The following is a 14,647-nucleotide window of genomic DNA, read 5'->3' on the forward strand; positions in this document are numbered from 1 at the left end:
TCTTCTTGCTCTCTTCCTCACTCTCTCCTGACTCTAAAGGATATGGAAATGGACTACAAGGAGCTCAAGCCTCTACATAGTGTGGTGTGTGTTAAATGAGAGAGTGGGGGTCTCTATTTATAGCCTAGGAGGTAACTTGGGGGAGTGGAGATCCTAGGGAATATTCCAAGCATCTTCATCATCCTTGTGCCAAGTGTCCGGTAGGTACGTTGGTTGCATGACGGAATAACGGACGAAACCGCCTCTCCACCGACCTAAGCAACCGCCTCGCCGAAGATGGGCCGGTTTGGGCTAACTCCTGGGCCGGCCGGCCTCTGGAGTTCGGCCAGCCCCATTTGGGCTCCGATGGGCCTGATCTTGGATCCATTGGAAAGTAGACTTCACAAGCTTTCCGTGAAGTATTTATTCAGCCCAATCGGAGTTCGTATGAAGTCGTGGCGGCCCGTACAAGTTGGAGCTGTTCCTGGGCCCCGGGAGCTGGGCCTGAAACGGACCGTCTTTCGCGCTACTGAAAGACGTTCCTCTGTGCATCTGTGATAGTCCCAGGATACACGAGCTATCACGTACAACCATTATCTTAGCATAGTATCACATCCATACCATGAGCACAACTCATCACAGAGTTAACTTATTACAATAGAGTTGGCACTTGCCGGTACAAGGTCCACTGGACCACATCAGAGCAAAAGAAATGGCGGAAAATGACTTGAGTGCAGAACGATCCTCAGCTTTAGGCCTCTATATCGTCGGCGTCGTCCAACCACAGATCCTCTGAGTCTGAAAGCAAATCGTATAATGAGTACGCGAAGGTGCACCCAGCACTATCCCCAACTTATGAGCATTGCACACGGAGTTTGAGTCCGGGAATTTCAAGGAAGGGATAAGGGGTTTAATTTGCAAAAAGAGCATTTTAATCCTATGTTAAAAGTAAAGAACATTTTTATTATCATCAAGGGGGTTGCCCAAGTTTTGGGATAGCCGGAGACTCCACTCCACGCCTATCCCACACAGTTCAGTCACTCCACGGTGGAACTTCGGCGTTCCACTGGTCTCGGCCTTCAGCCGGAAAATCACCATAGGGGGAGAAGAGAATGGTTTTAAAAACCTAAGTGTGGAGACCTCTCCTAGGGGTTGTACCTTGACCGAGGTACCCGGCTAAGCACTTCGTTTTTTAAACACTGCAGGGGTTATGCACCTGTACCCACAAGAAGCGACTCTTCCCGGGTAGCGAACCGGATGGAGCACACTCACTCAACAAACCAGGGGACTCGACTGGGTCACTAACCTCTGGGTCAGAACGACACACCATGTCTCCGGAGTTGTGCCGAAGGACCTGCCAGGACACCAGCAAGGCCAGGCTCCTCCCTTCTTCGGGGACGGGCACACAAGGCCGCCCCTATCCACTGCCTCCATGCGTCTCCTATAGTGGGGCCCCGGAAGGTCCACACAAGTTCACTGAGTCCACGCCCATACATGACTTGTGGCGTGCATGTTAACAGAATCACTAGGAGGCAAGTAACCACCACTGAAAGATCCTAGGGGTGACCGGAGCAAGCGTCTTCATACAGGCAATACAACGCTCCACCCTCAAACAGGCACACAAGGCCCACGTGCCATGGGCTCGTCCCACCGACACGCACCCTCCACGGGCTATGACGGTGAGAGTACTGACTTGCTCTCCCGATCGGCCGTCCGCAGACGACATCGTGCTCACTCCCGCCGGGTGTTCAGGAAAACACACCACGCACTCATGCAGAATGCCAAGGATTCACAACACCTTCCTTTCCAAAAGCATTTCAAAATATTCCAAGGAGAGAATCAATTATGCGAAGACAGAACACGTGCAAGCAGGGCTAAGCAATCTAACAGCGAGGCCAATCTGGTCAGAAGGACACGACTGGATTGGTAGGATAGAATCATAGGGAGAAAGGCTAGCACCTGGCGGTCTAGGGCATGCATAGTATAGCACACATTTAGCAAGCAGTAAAGTAGCATTGGCAGTTTAAATTCTAAATGCATGGAAATAATGGGATCAGATGAATAGTGCTTACGCTGTGGTCCTAGACGGGCTCGTCGTCGTAGGTCACCCTGCTAACAGTTTGGGCTAATATGGGTTTATTGGATTGGTTTTCGAAATGAGCTGCATTGGTTTGGTTAGTGATGGGCTGAACTACTTGATAGATTGGTTTGGATTGGGTTGTTGGTTAAAATGGAACGGTTTGGATGGGAGTCCGTTACCATTTTTTGGTTCCAATCCATTGGCCGAAACCATGGACTCACCCGAGAGGTCCAAGCTTCGCCTTAGTCCCTCTGCAGACTGCAGCTCCTCGCCTCTGTTCTGGTCGCCGCCGCTGCCGACCCCGTCGGCCGTCGCCTCCGCCGCGCTCGCCGACCCGTCGGTCGCCGCCGCCGCGCCCGCGACCGTCGACGCCGCCGCGCTCGCCGACCCTGTCGCCTCCGCCGGTGCCCGCCAGGCCACCAAGCCGCCGTCGCCTCCGCCACACTCGTCTACGCACTCTCCCTGTCCGACGCCGCTGCACAGGGCCGTCCACCAGCCTCTTCCACCACAGGGCCGCCCGCCGCGTCACCTACGAGTCCTTCGATCGCAGCCATGCAGCGCCACCTGACCCCACCGTGCCGGCCGCTCCCACCGTCCCAGCCGGGATAGCACTGGCATCGATCGGTGCATCAGCAGCCACGGGCGCCACGGCCAGTGCGGCAGCTGGAGCGCCAGCGGCGGCGGCACCGGCAGCAGCACCAATGTCATCGTCGTTGTCATCGGAGGTCAGCTAGCTTGTCCCGATTTGCCATTATTTAATTAAACGCTGCGCGCGCGTCGGCGGTCGGCCTCACCGCGACGGCGCCGGACGCGATGAGGAGAGTACAAGGAGGGAAGAGAGGGTGACGGGCGATGGCTGGCTTCTTGAACGCCATCAAAACTCTCTCTCTCTCTCCGCGGTGCCTGCACTGATGGTGCTGTCACTAGCTACTCTCCCTGCGCATTTGTAAATTTTGATGGCTTGATCGTTGAGTGGTTGGTGGCGGCCTGGCGGGGCTCGTGGAATCGCTCACTTGCTCACTAGGATGGTTTAATGGGCTGAATCCATGGATTGTGATTTGGTTTGGCTTGAAATTATACAATGGTTTGGTGTAGTTTGGATTTTCAACATGGAGGGTTGGATAGGATTGGGTGGATTTGATTTGTATTGTGGAAGTGGATTGGTGGGGGTTTAGGTTGGATCCTGGCCCATTAGCAGGGCGAGTCGTAGGTCGGCCCCTCCGTAGTCTCCTCCAGCAGCTCCGGCTCTAGATGGGGAGAGAGATGAAGAATAAGGCTACGCGATGATTTTGGCGAAAAAGCAATAACATCGCCCCGAAAATAACTCCAAATAAACCAAGAGGGGGCTCCATGGTGAAGAACACAAAATTCAGAGAATTATGGTGGTGGTTTCATATTTTTAGGATTTAAAAAGGATTTACTGGAATTTATTCAAATTCAAAGGATTTTTCTTAAAGAAAACTAAAAAGAAAAGGATTTCTTTTGAAACTGGGCCGGCAGGCTCAAAGTCTCGGTGTGGCCCAACGGCGGCCCTAGAGGGGCGCGCGCGGGTGGCCTGGGCTAGGTGGGCCGGTTCGGCCTGCTCGGCCTGCTCGGTGCGGGTCGGTCCATGGTGGACCGGGTTGGGCGTGGCCCGTCGGCTCATGGCCGGTCCACGGCCGATGGACGCGGTCCACGGCCGGGTGGTTCACGGTGGACGGCTCAGGTTTGGGGCCCCGGGTGCACAGTGCGCCAGGCGCACCGTCGGCCGAATGCCGGAGCGGGCGGCGGGCTGTAACGCGACGGCGGGGCTCACCGGAATCCACGCCGTGGCGGGATTCCAATCTGCAGGGTGGACGGGGTCGGCTCCAAGGGTTTCAGCTGGCGACGGCGGGCACACCGGTGGGCACCTCGTCGGCAGATAGGGCCTCGGGCGGCGGCAATCTCTCGCTGAAGTCCGGCAGCTGCGGGGGTTTCAGCGGCTGGGGACGCGGGCGCTCTCCACTCAGCCTCGGATGCTTCCAAGAGGTCCTCCTGGCCCTTGAGCCTCATTGGCGGTGACCTAATGTGCGGCGACGGCGAGATGGCAGGTCGACGAGGGCGACGACGATGACGGGCTCGACGGTGCGGCGACTCTGTGACTCACGGGGTTCCCTGGCCACGCGAGGGTAGCAGCAAGGTTGGCGGTCACCGCAACGGTGAACCCTACGGCTCCGGGTTTGCTCAGCTTGGGACGGGGGGTCCCGCGGCGGCACCATGGCCGGCGTGGCCATGAGCTCGGCGGCGGCTCGGTGGGCCTGCCTCCTAAGGCGTCTACGGGGGCCAACGGAATCGCAACAGCTCGGTGGAGCTCGCGGGTCCGTCCCGGGAGCGAGGGGCTCGGGACAGGCGGAACGAGGCGACGGCGGCTGCGACATGGCTGGCGGAGCCATGCGCACGGCGGTGGCTCAGCGTGGCGGTGCTTTAGGGCAACTAAAGGTACCGTGGGGGGTCGCGGCAGTGAGGCGATGCTCATGAGCTCACCCTCGTGGCGCGAGTGGCTTGGAAATGGCTAGAACGACGCGGCGGCATCGTCGCCATGGCCGGCATGGCCATGAGCGCGACGGCGGCAGTCCTAGGGCCGGCTAGGCCTCCAATGAGGGCGCGATGGTGGGCACCGCACTGAGGCGGTGCTCCAGACGTGGTCAAGGGGCTACTTCGGGCTCGGAGGGCTCTGGAATGGCGGTTCGCTGGCGGCGGTGCCATACGGTCATGGCGGCGGCGTGCGGCGAGGCAACACAACAAGGCAGCGGTGGCTCCTCGGTGCAGTTCGGCAGCGCACGCACCCCACAGGGGTCATGGCCGGCAGGGACCCATAGCGGGTGTGCTTATCGGCGGTGCGGTGCGGTGACATGTCCGGCCAGCGTGGCGCGGCGCGACGGAGCACGCGGCGGGCACGGCAAAGTGGCAGGGTTGGCAGAGGGGGTAGAGGTAGGCCTCACCGCACAGGGTCGTTGTCAACGTCATCGCACAATGACTCGACGCGGGTGTAGTGCAGCGGCTCTCGCAGTCCTCGCCGCCTTCCTCGCCGGCCCTTCGTTCTTCTTCTTCTCCGACGCAGCGGCGGCACGGACTTGGCGACGGTGCGGCGCGGGCTGGGGAAAACAAAGGGGAAGACCCCTAGGCTGGCCAAAGGAGGAGGGCGATGGCGGTGCATGGTTTAAGTAGGGGAGGACCGGCTAGGGTTCCTCGGCGGCCCGGCGGCCTTGGCGTTCGCGCCGCCCGTCCGATCGTGGCATTTCGGAAGGTTCCAGCTCGGGGGCGACGTGGCGCGCATCGGCGGCTCCCTTGGCGCTGCGGCAAGCTCCTGGGATTGGCCGGGGGTGCTGCCATGGTGGGTGCGCGGCGGGACCCAGAGGGCAGCGAGCGCGGCGGGGCACGGCACGCTCGGCGTGGGCGTGCGGGTCCCGGAGGCAGCGAGCGGAGGCCGGGACAACGCCCAACCTCCTCTGCCGCTGCTGGCAGGCGCGGTCGGGGAAAGCAGGGACAGAGCTTGGCATGGTGTGGGTGCAGCGCGTGCGTGAGGGGGGGGATGGCGACGGCGGCGGAGGAAGGAAGATGAACAGGGGAGGCTCGGCGGCGTCGCTCGGCTCGTTTTCCTCTCTACCGGCGGCTCGCGGGCTCACATAGCAGCGAGGCAAGGCAAGTCTGGCGGGGCTCGCTCTCGGCTCGGCTTAGGGGCTTGGCTCGGCTCGGCTAAGGGGCGGCGTGGGGGCTCAGCGCGGCGGCTGATAGTTGGGGGCCACCTATTGGCGTGGGGGCGCGGGTGCGAGGCTGGCTGGGCCGATTTGGCCCGGCTGGCCTAGGTTGTTGGGCCGTAAGTGGCCCAAGTGCCCAGGGAGGGGTTTGGGTGGTTTTAAACTTTGTTTGAAATTTTTTCGAAAAGAACCAACCGAATTTGTACTAGTTCAAATTTGGGCCACTCAATTTAAAATCCAAGAACACCAGTAAATCCCGAATAAATCACAGAAGGCAAGGAAAGCATTCGATAAGTGGAAATGTTTTTCGAACCTCAAATATAAATTAGTTTTAGAAACTAATTTGATATTTGTTTGAATTAAGATGAGGTTGGAAATAAAAGTTTCAAAAATTTAGCAATTTTCATAAACAAAAAATGTGGGATGTTACAGTCTCCCCCACCTATGATAATCTCGTCCTCGAGATTAAGGCGCTTCCTTCTCCCCAAGGAATAGGTGTGGGAACTCTTCACGGAGGTCTTCTTCCTTCTACCACGTGGCTTCTCGTTTGGTGTGGTTGCTCCAAAGCACCTTGCAGTACTTGACGGCTGATCTTCGGGTTTCCTTCATGGCGGTATCCAAAATCTTGATGGGGAATTCTTGATACTCCAGGGCCTTCTGCAGGTCCAAGGTCTCTGGTGGGATCTCTTCGACATCTGGCACCCGTAGACACTGGCGAAGCTGTGAGACGTGGAACACGTTGTGAACTCCACTCAACTGTTCCGGCAGTTGAAGCTTGTAGGCCAGTTTTCCAACTCTGGCTACAATCGGGTACGGTCCAATGTACCAAGGGGCTAGCTTCCCCTTAATGTGAAACCTCTTGGTCCCTCTGAGCGGGGTCACTTTCAGGTAGGCATGATCTGCAACTTTGAACTCTCGGTTGGACCTCTCCTAGTCAGCATAGCTCTTCTGCCGAGACTGAGCTATCCGGAGGTTCTCCTTGACCTTATCCACGTTTTCTTCCGCCTCCCTGATCATCTCGGGTCCAAAGAACTTCCTTTCCCCGTTCTATAACCAAGTGAGTGGGGTTCTGCACTTCCTGCCGTAGAGAGCTTCAAACGGTGACATCTTCAAGCTGGCTTGGAAGCTGTTGTTGTAGGAGAACTTGGCGAAAGGCAGTCTCTTTTCCCAATCTTCTCCGTAGGCGAGAGTGCAAGCTCTGAGCAGATCTTCCAGAATATAATTCACTCTTTTTGTCTGGCCATCGGTCTGGTGGTGGTAAGCTGTGCTATAGCGAAGCTCGGTCCCCATAGCTACGTGCAAGCTCTGCCAAAAGTTAGCGGTGAACTGGGGTCCTCGATCTGAGATTATACTCCGGGGTGGTCCATGCAACCTCAAGACGTGTTTGACGTACAGGTCCGCCAACACGTCCGTGTGGTAAGAGGCCTTCACTAATATGAAGTGAGCCACTTTGGTGAATCGGTCCACGATCACCCATACTGAGTCGTTCTTCTTGGGCGTCCTTGGAAGTCCCACTATAAAGTCCATGCTGATAGAGTCCCATTTCCACTCGGGTACTTCCAAAGGCTGTAGAAGTCCTACGGGCTTCTGATGTTCAATATTGATCCTCCACAGGTATCACACTTAGCCACATACTCTGCTATGTCCTGTTTCATGCGGGGCCACCAAAACCTTTCCTTCAGGTCATTGTACATCTTTGTACTTCCTGGGTGGATCAAGAGTCTCAATTGGTGCGCTTCTTCCAGGATGGTCTTTCTCAATGCTTCATCCTTCGGCACACAGATCCTTTTGTCCATCCAGAGGGTCATCCTGGGATCCATCCGAAAGCCGGGGCCTTTGCCTGCTTCCAACAACTCTCGGTGCTCTCTTATCTCCGGGCACTTCTTCTGACCTTCCCTGATTCTTTCTTCCAAATCGTACTCCACGGTCAGCTGGTGTAGCTGCTCCTTTGTTCCAATGGTTAACCCGAATTCTCTTATTTCCTTTAGCAGAGCGGGGTGATGCTCTACTTCCTCCAGGTAGTTGCAGTGGGCTCTTCTGCTCAGGGCATCAGCTACAACGTTCGCTTTTCCATGGTGGTATTGGATGTCCAAATTGTAGTCCTTAATCAACTCCAACCATCTTCGTTGTCTCATGTTCAAATCCGCTTGGGTAAAGAAGTACTTCAAGCTCTTGTGATCCGTGTAAATGTCACACTTGTTTCCAATCAAGTAGTGATGCCAAACCTTTAAGGCGTGAACCACAGCTGCAAGTTCCAAGTTGTGGGTCGGGTAGTTCTCTTCATGCTTGCATAGCTGGCGAGAAGTGTAAGCTACGACCTTTCCATCTTGCATAAGCACTGCTCCAAGTCCTTGGCGAGAAGCATCACAATAGACGATGAAGTCTTTGTGAATGTCCGGTAGGGTCAGGACGGGGGCTGACGTGAGTCTGTCCTTCAGCTCTTGGAAACTCTTCTCACATGCCTCAGTCCATTCAAACTTGCGGTCATTCTTTAGCAGGTCAGTCATTGGCTTAGCAATCTTGGAGAAGTTCTTAATGAACCTTCTGTAATATCCAGCCAATCCAAGAAAACTGCGAATGTCCGTAACATTCTTCGGTTGCGGCCATTCTGCTACAACCTTGGTCTTGCTCGGGTCAACTGCGACTCTTGAAGCGGTAAGGAAATGTCCAAGAAAAGTGACCTCAGTGTTAAGCTTACCAAAGAAACCAAGGCAAGCACCGTGGAGGATATCCTTAACACGAGGAGGTCCAAGAAAAGCGACCTCAGTGTTAAGCTTACCACGGGGTCGGCCGAACCCTCCCTGAAGCCCGTCCTGGTGCATTTTGGCGGGAATCAAGATCTGATCCTCCCAACGTCGGTTAGCAATGTTTCCATGTGGAGAGATGGCAGGAACCGACCTGAAGAGCTAAAAAAGGATCTCTCCCCTTCTCATTTCAACACACAACACTTGAAGCCTCTCTCCCTCACACTCTCTTGAGTTGTACTCCTTAGGGCAGTGGAGCTAGGCTAGTATTTCATCTCTTTAGCGAATTCAGTCATCTTGGAGGCTGTTGAGCATACCTCGGCCTCCGGTATGGCTATGTATTCCAACTGTCATTACACTTTTTATACAGAGTTCGTTCATGGTTGCTCAGCTATCTTGTTAGCTTGTCTTCCCATGCTCTGTTTATCCATAAGTTATCTTAGTTGCTTGCTTAGACCAGATGATCTGGGTAAGGATGTCGGTTCGTTGTGCTTTCGGGCTTGCCTTAGCGTTTTACTTGTCCATCCGAAGGGTGGGAGACCCAGGGACGCTAGGGTAGTGACCTCATACACGAGCGTGGTGCCCGGGTATGCGGATCCTTCGGATATGATGGTGCTCCATGGATTGATTGGGGTAGATCGCGGGTGGTGACAGCCCCGTTTGGTCCTCCATGAAGCTTCTTCGTGGTAAGTGTAGTCGTCGACGTTCGGGTACTGTGTAGGAGTTCATGCAAAGATGTAACGGGACTGGATGTACTCTAGTGCGGGACATTCTCCTTGATATCCCTAATTTCCGGCACCTGCAGCTCTAGGCATGTGACTAACATAACCTTTGCTTATGTATGAAGAGTTGTGCTAGGACTCCTGTTGTATGCCTATGCTCCACTAACCTTAAGTGTATTCATTTATTCTTTATCTTGAGAGATAGCTAATATGTGTGTGTCACATTACCCTCGTTATTCATTTATCTTGGCTTACCCCTATATGATCTGTAGTCTACAACTTATTCCATACTGCCATGCTTTTGTATCTAGTAAACACCTTTACACACCACGCCATCCCTTGGAAAAATATAAATAATGATACCCTGAATACTTCCGGGTGAAATGTTACAACGGTATATCCGTGCGCTTGCGGATCCTTTCTGTAATCGTTAAGATATACCACTTGGCATTTCTAGCGTCATTACTAGGGACTTAACTGTTCCTAGTGATTGCATTAAGAAATGTCAACAAGCATTTTTGGCGCCATTGCCGGGGATGGCACTGGTGTAAAGGATTTACTAATACATAAGCTTGGCAATGTGAATAAGTAGTAGCTACTGCTTATACAGGCTAATGTTGCATTTTGTTTTTTTCTATATTGGATGAAAACAAGGGTAGTGTATGACCGGTTTTTCATTGCCGACAAACTGCGTTGAAAATCCTGAAAAGCTCATGAGAAGGGTTCAACCTCGTGTCGTCCCTCCAGAGATCATCCTCTCGGCAAGCGAACCAGTCACTTCAGCACCAACAATCGCTATGGCTGAAAAGACTTTCCGTGACTTCTCCGTCTCCTCCACCGCCAATGTGGCGACCGGACCCAACATTGATATTGGGGACGTGAACTTTGAATTCAAATCGAGTCTCATCAATATGGTGCAGGCTAGCCCATTCTGCGGCAAGCCAAACGAGGATGCCAACGCCCACCTCCAGAATTTCCTAGAGCTGTGTGAAACAATAACCATCAGGGGCATCAAGGCTGACATCATCAAACTCTGTCTATTTCCCTTTTTCTTGCTGGGAAAAGTGAAACAATGGTTTTACAGGAACAATGAAGCTGTCAGCACGTGGGACAAGTGTTCCACGGTGTTCCTTGCCAAATTCTCCCCATTGGACAAGACCAACACCCTTGGCGGGAAAATTATGAGTTTCCAGCAGATAGGGATGGAAACCATCCCGGAAGCATGGGCGAGACTGCAAGAATACATACTCGCCTGTCCTCATCATGGGATGGATGAATGGCTCATCCTCCAAAGCTTCTACAACGGGTTGACACCAACATCCAGGGCCAACCTGGATGCTGTTGCTGGAGGAACCTTTCTCGACCTCACGATTGCCAAGGCTATGGCCTTGATCGAGAAGATGGTCTCTAACCAGGGTTGGAATGAGGAGCATTCCCAGCCCAGAACCTAGGGTATGCATACCATCAAGGAGGCGGATATGCTCGCCACAAAGATGCACCTCCTACTGAAGAAACTTGACAAAGGGAACAAACGATAATTGTTCGCTTCCATCCATGCCATGAACTCGCACTCAGCGTGTGAAGTCTGTGGTGATGGTGGACACTCGGGGAATGACTGCCCCGAGACTCGTGAAGAAGTAGCTTTCATGAAAAACAACAACAACGGGTACCGTCCACAAGGAGGCCAGGGGTGGAACCAGTCACGCCCCCAGTATCAAGGAGGAGGTAATAACTACAACTCAAACTTCAATTCAAATTTTAATTTAATTCAACCCTCCTTGAAAGATCTTGTTTTTGGCCAAACTAAAATTAACGAATCTTTGAACAAAAAGCTTGTTGCCAATGATAAAATTTTGGAAAATATAAATGTAAAACTTGAGACTCTTTCTTCTGCTTTGATAAATCAATGAGTTTCAATAAAATGATTGAAACAGAGTTGGCTCAAATTGCTGCCGTCGTTCCTGCTGTTGAGATCGGGAAGATTCTGGGGCAGCCCGAATCTCCCATAGAAAATGTAAATATGGTGTCTACCGGATGGGGCAACTCTTTCTGGCGGGCACCACGCACTAACAATGCAGGAAGATCCACACGTCACAAAATGAACACGTGGGGAGGACTGACAACAAAACTACATGGAGATCCAGGAGTGCCCATGATCAGCTGCTCCATCTTTGATTGCTTCTACAATCGGGCCCTCTGCGACCTTGGGGCAAGCGTAAACATCATGCCCAAGGTAATCTTTGAGCAACTACAATATCCTGCTCTTTCCCAGACCCATATGCTCGTGCTGCTTGCAGATTCCACAGTCCGACTTCCCGAGGGGATAGTCGAAAACATGCTCATGCGAGTCAAGAACTCCTTCGTCCTCACTGACTTCGTTGTCCTTGACATGGAGGGGGATCTAGGTGTACAGCTCATTCTTGGACGACCCTTCCTGAGAGACGTCAGGGCAAGGATCGACGTTGGAACCGGAGAAATCCGATTCTGCATTGGGTCGATAACATATTTTTCAAATTCTTGTACAGGAAAGAGCAATGTTTTGTAATCTAGCAGGCTCACGATGGAAGCCCGCTTTGGGGTACACCTGAACCCCAGCCAAAAGAACCTTTGACCACACAATCCAATAGAAGAAATTCAAAGAAAGTGTGGTGTAAGGTGGAGAGCGCGTCTTCATCCACTTCTCTAGGATGAGATGACAAATGGTAAGTCATGCAGGAGAAAGGCCCCGCTCGTCAGACTCAAAACGACGAGCCCTTGCCGAAGATAAATCAGTACTTATCTCATATTTAATTTTCCACAAATTTGCTTTTCTCGAATTTGAATTTTTTCCCACTGCATGTTTGAATTTTTCAAACCACTCTTGCATGCTGGAATTTTTCTAGCACTTTTTTTCTTCTTTTATAAAAATCCTGAAAATATTTCTGGGCATCAAAATCCTTTGAAAAATATTTTTGAACATATTTCGACACAAGTTTGAGCTCGGCACCTGGGCATTCAAAACAAAGAGCCGTTGGAGAGCATTTGGGCCCTGGCTGTCAGCCAGAGGACCCACAGGGGGGCCGGCCGACCCACCGACCCCACCTGACCGTTGCATCCTGTCAGCTTTTGCCAACGGCTCCTAGTCGTCGTGCTCGGCGCATCCCCAAGGTGCCCAGCCATTTGCTCTTTAAATAGAGGCTGAGGGGTGGGTGTTGAACTCATACACTCAACTCTCATTCACTCACTCCCTCTCACACTCTCTCAAACTTTGCTCTCGGGATTTCAATGCTTTGGTGCTCAAATTTGATTTTAAGAAACCTCTCTCTCTCATTTCTTTGCTGCAAGAAAGTCCACATCCATGGAGGAACAACTCTCGGGTAAGAACTTTCATTTCGTTTCGCTAACATAACCCGATTCGAGTTGTTCGTGTTTGTTCTTATCCAAACATGAAAAGCATAGGGTGCAACATCTCCGGTGCACTCAAGAAGGTGATGGGAGGAAACTCGTCCCATTCATGGGGTAGCTCAAGCTCTCGCCACGGCCCCGAACCTACACCAAGCCCAAGCACGACGGACTACGAAGAAGAGCAAGAACAACACGACGGAGTGCAAGCCGAACCGCAAGCCGAAGCTCTGGAAATTGATGAAGATGACGCACCCTACCTCGACTTGCGAGATGATCGTGAACGACAAGGCTACTCCATCCTTAAGAATTGAAGCTTCGCCCATACTCAAGCTTTCGATCCGGAACTTCTCATCAAAACAGGTATGGACGAAGACTTTGCTAATGTTTGGCATGTGTTGACGGTCACTAACGACCAATTTTGACCGTCAACTCCTGCACAAAATTGAACTATAATTCAGAATAAATGCTAAGATAGATTTATTTACTAACAAATTCCACAGATGATGTTCTAGAATGTGTGCAGGTGATTTTGAGCTAAATTTGCAGCAAAATGGTGTGGCATGATCCAAGACATGATGTTCCAACGAATCAAAGCGCGACACATGTCATCAAAGGGATTAGAGGGCCCAACAGAGCAAGGAACCAACATGACAAAAGACAAAACCCAGGCCAATGACAAGTGGGCCCAAAGAGCAACCCACAGGAAAAAAGGGGAAGGTCGGTGGGCCCACTGCGTGGTCGGCCGACCACCCTGGTTGGCCGACTAGCCCATGGGCCCCACCGCCTCAAATCTTCCACATGGAAGCTTCTCATTGGATGCTTAGGTCGGTTCAGTGCAGCTCACCCCGTGGCTCCCTAATATAAATACAAGGCGAGGGATGCAAATGGCAACACACACCACACACAACCCAACTCACCTCTCTTCCTTTGGAGCTTGGAGGTCTTCATTCTAGATGCTTTAGGCAGCCTAGGAGGTGTAGAAAGATTAGGAGGAGAGTGAGGAGGAGTCGGGGGAAGTGCCGGGTTTGTCGGCACTCTTCTCCGCTTGTACCTCGACGAATGCTTATTTGGTAGTAAGTGTTCGAGTCATTCTTATTTAGAATTAGAGTTTCATGGCAAGTTATTATTCCTGCCTTATATAAGTTGAGTGTATGCTTAGAGTAGCATTTGATCCTAGCTTAAGATTCCGGATAGAAAAGGGTAGTCTTGGCCAGGGCTAGGATTAGTAGGGAATAGCGTAGACGTGGTGTCTAGGCTGAACTATACCACTCAGTTGTCTGATAGTCCCACGGTTTGTAGAGGTAGCTGACAGGTGGTGACAGTCCTGTTCGATCCATAGTAATCCTCCATGTTCGGATATTGGATAGAGCATTATTATTGGAGCTATCGGCTTGTATAAGCCGGTCGAAACCAGTAGCTCGAAGTATAACGGCGAAGTATCTCTTCCTCTAAATGTAGATTCTAAATCTTAGGAAGTCCTCTCTGCCCTATCCCTCCTACACCAGTGTGTGTGTCCGTGGATGAGCCTAAACCCGTAGATAGTGTACTTACGTTCCTCAGTGGATACGGTACCCCGGAATACTCCTAGATGAAAGCTACAACGGTATCCGTTCGCTTGCGGATTTTATTCGTGACGTTACAAAGTACCAACAAGCTTTCTGGCGCCGTTGCCGGAGAACGATAGCTACATTATCTTCGGACTCAGTCGTCCTCGTATCTTTTCTTTTTCTTTGATTCTACCTCAACCCCCGTTATCCATGGAGCAGCTATCCCTTCAACAGCTCTCTTCACCCAAGAGCGAGTTCTATGAGCCAGCATCCTCCGCTGACCCAATTCTTTCTACCAGCTATGAACTCAGCTCAGGCTTTATAGCCTTAGTTCTGGAAAATTCCTTTTCAGGAAGGGATTGTGAAAATCCCTATCTTCATCTGCGCAAATTTGAGCAAGTGTGCTCATGTTTGAAAATTTCAGGCATGACACACGAAACTCTTAAATGGAAGTTGTTTCCCTTCTCTCTTTCGG

General features: G+C 52.2%; 1 non-coding gene across 1 annotated transcript; it reads right to left on the reverse strand.

The window, feature by feature from the left end:
* Positions 1-10,404: 10,404 nt before the first annotated feature.
* On the reverse strand, positions 10,405-10,511 carry LOC120687020. Its single transcript, XR_005680524.1, has one exon. It is a non-coding gene; the product is annotated as a small nucleolar RNA R71 (small nucleolar RNA).
* Between the last annotated feature and the right edge of the window lie 4,136 nt (positions 10,512-14,647).

This window comes from Panicum virgatum, chromosome 8N (genome assembly GCF_016808335.1).
Source record: "Panicum virgatum strain AP13 chromosome 8N, P.virgatum_v5, whole genome shotgun sequence".
Taxonomy (NCBI): Eukaryota; Viridiplantae; Streptophyta; class Magnoliopsida; order Poales; family Poaceae; genus Panicum; species Panicum virgatum.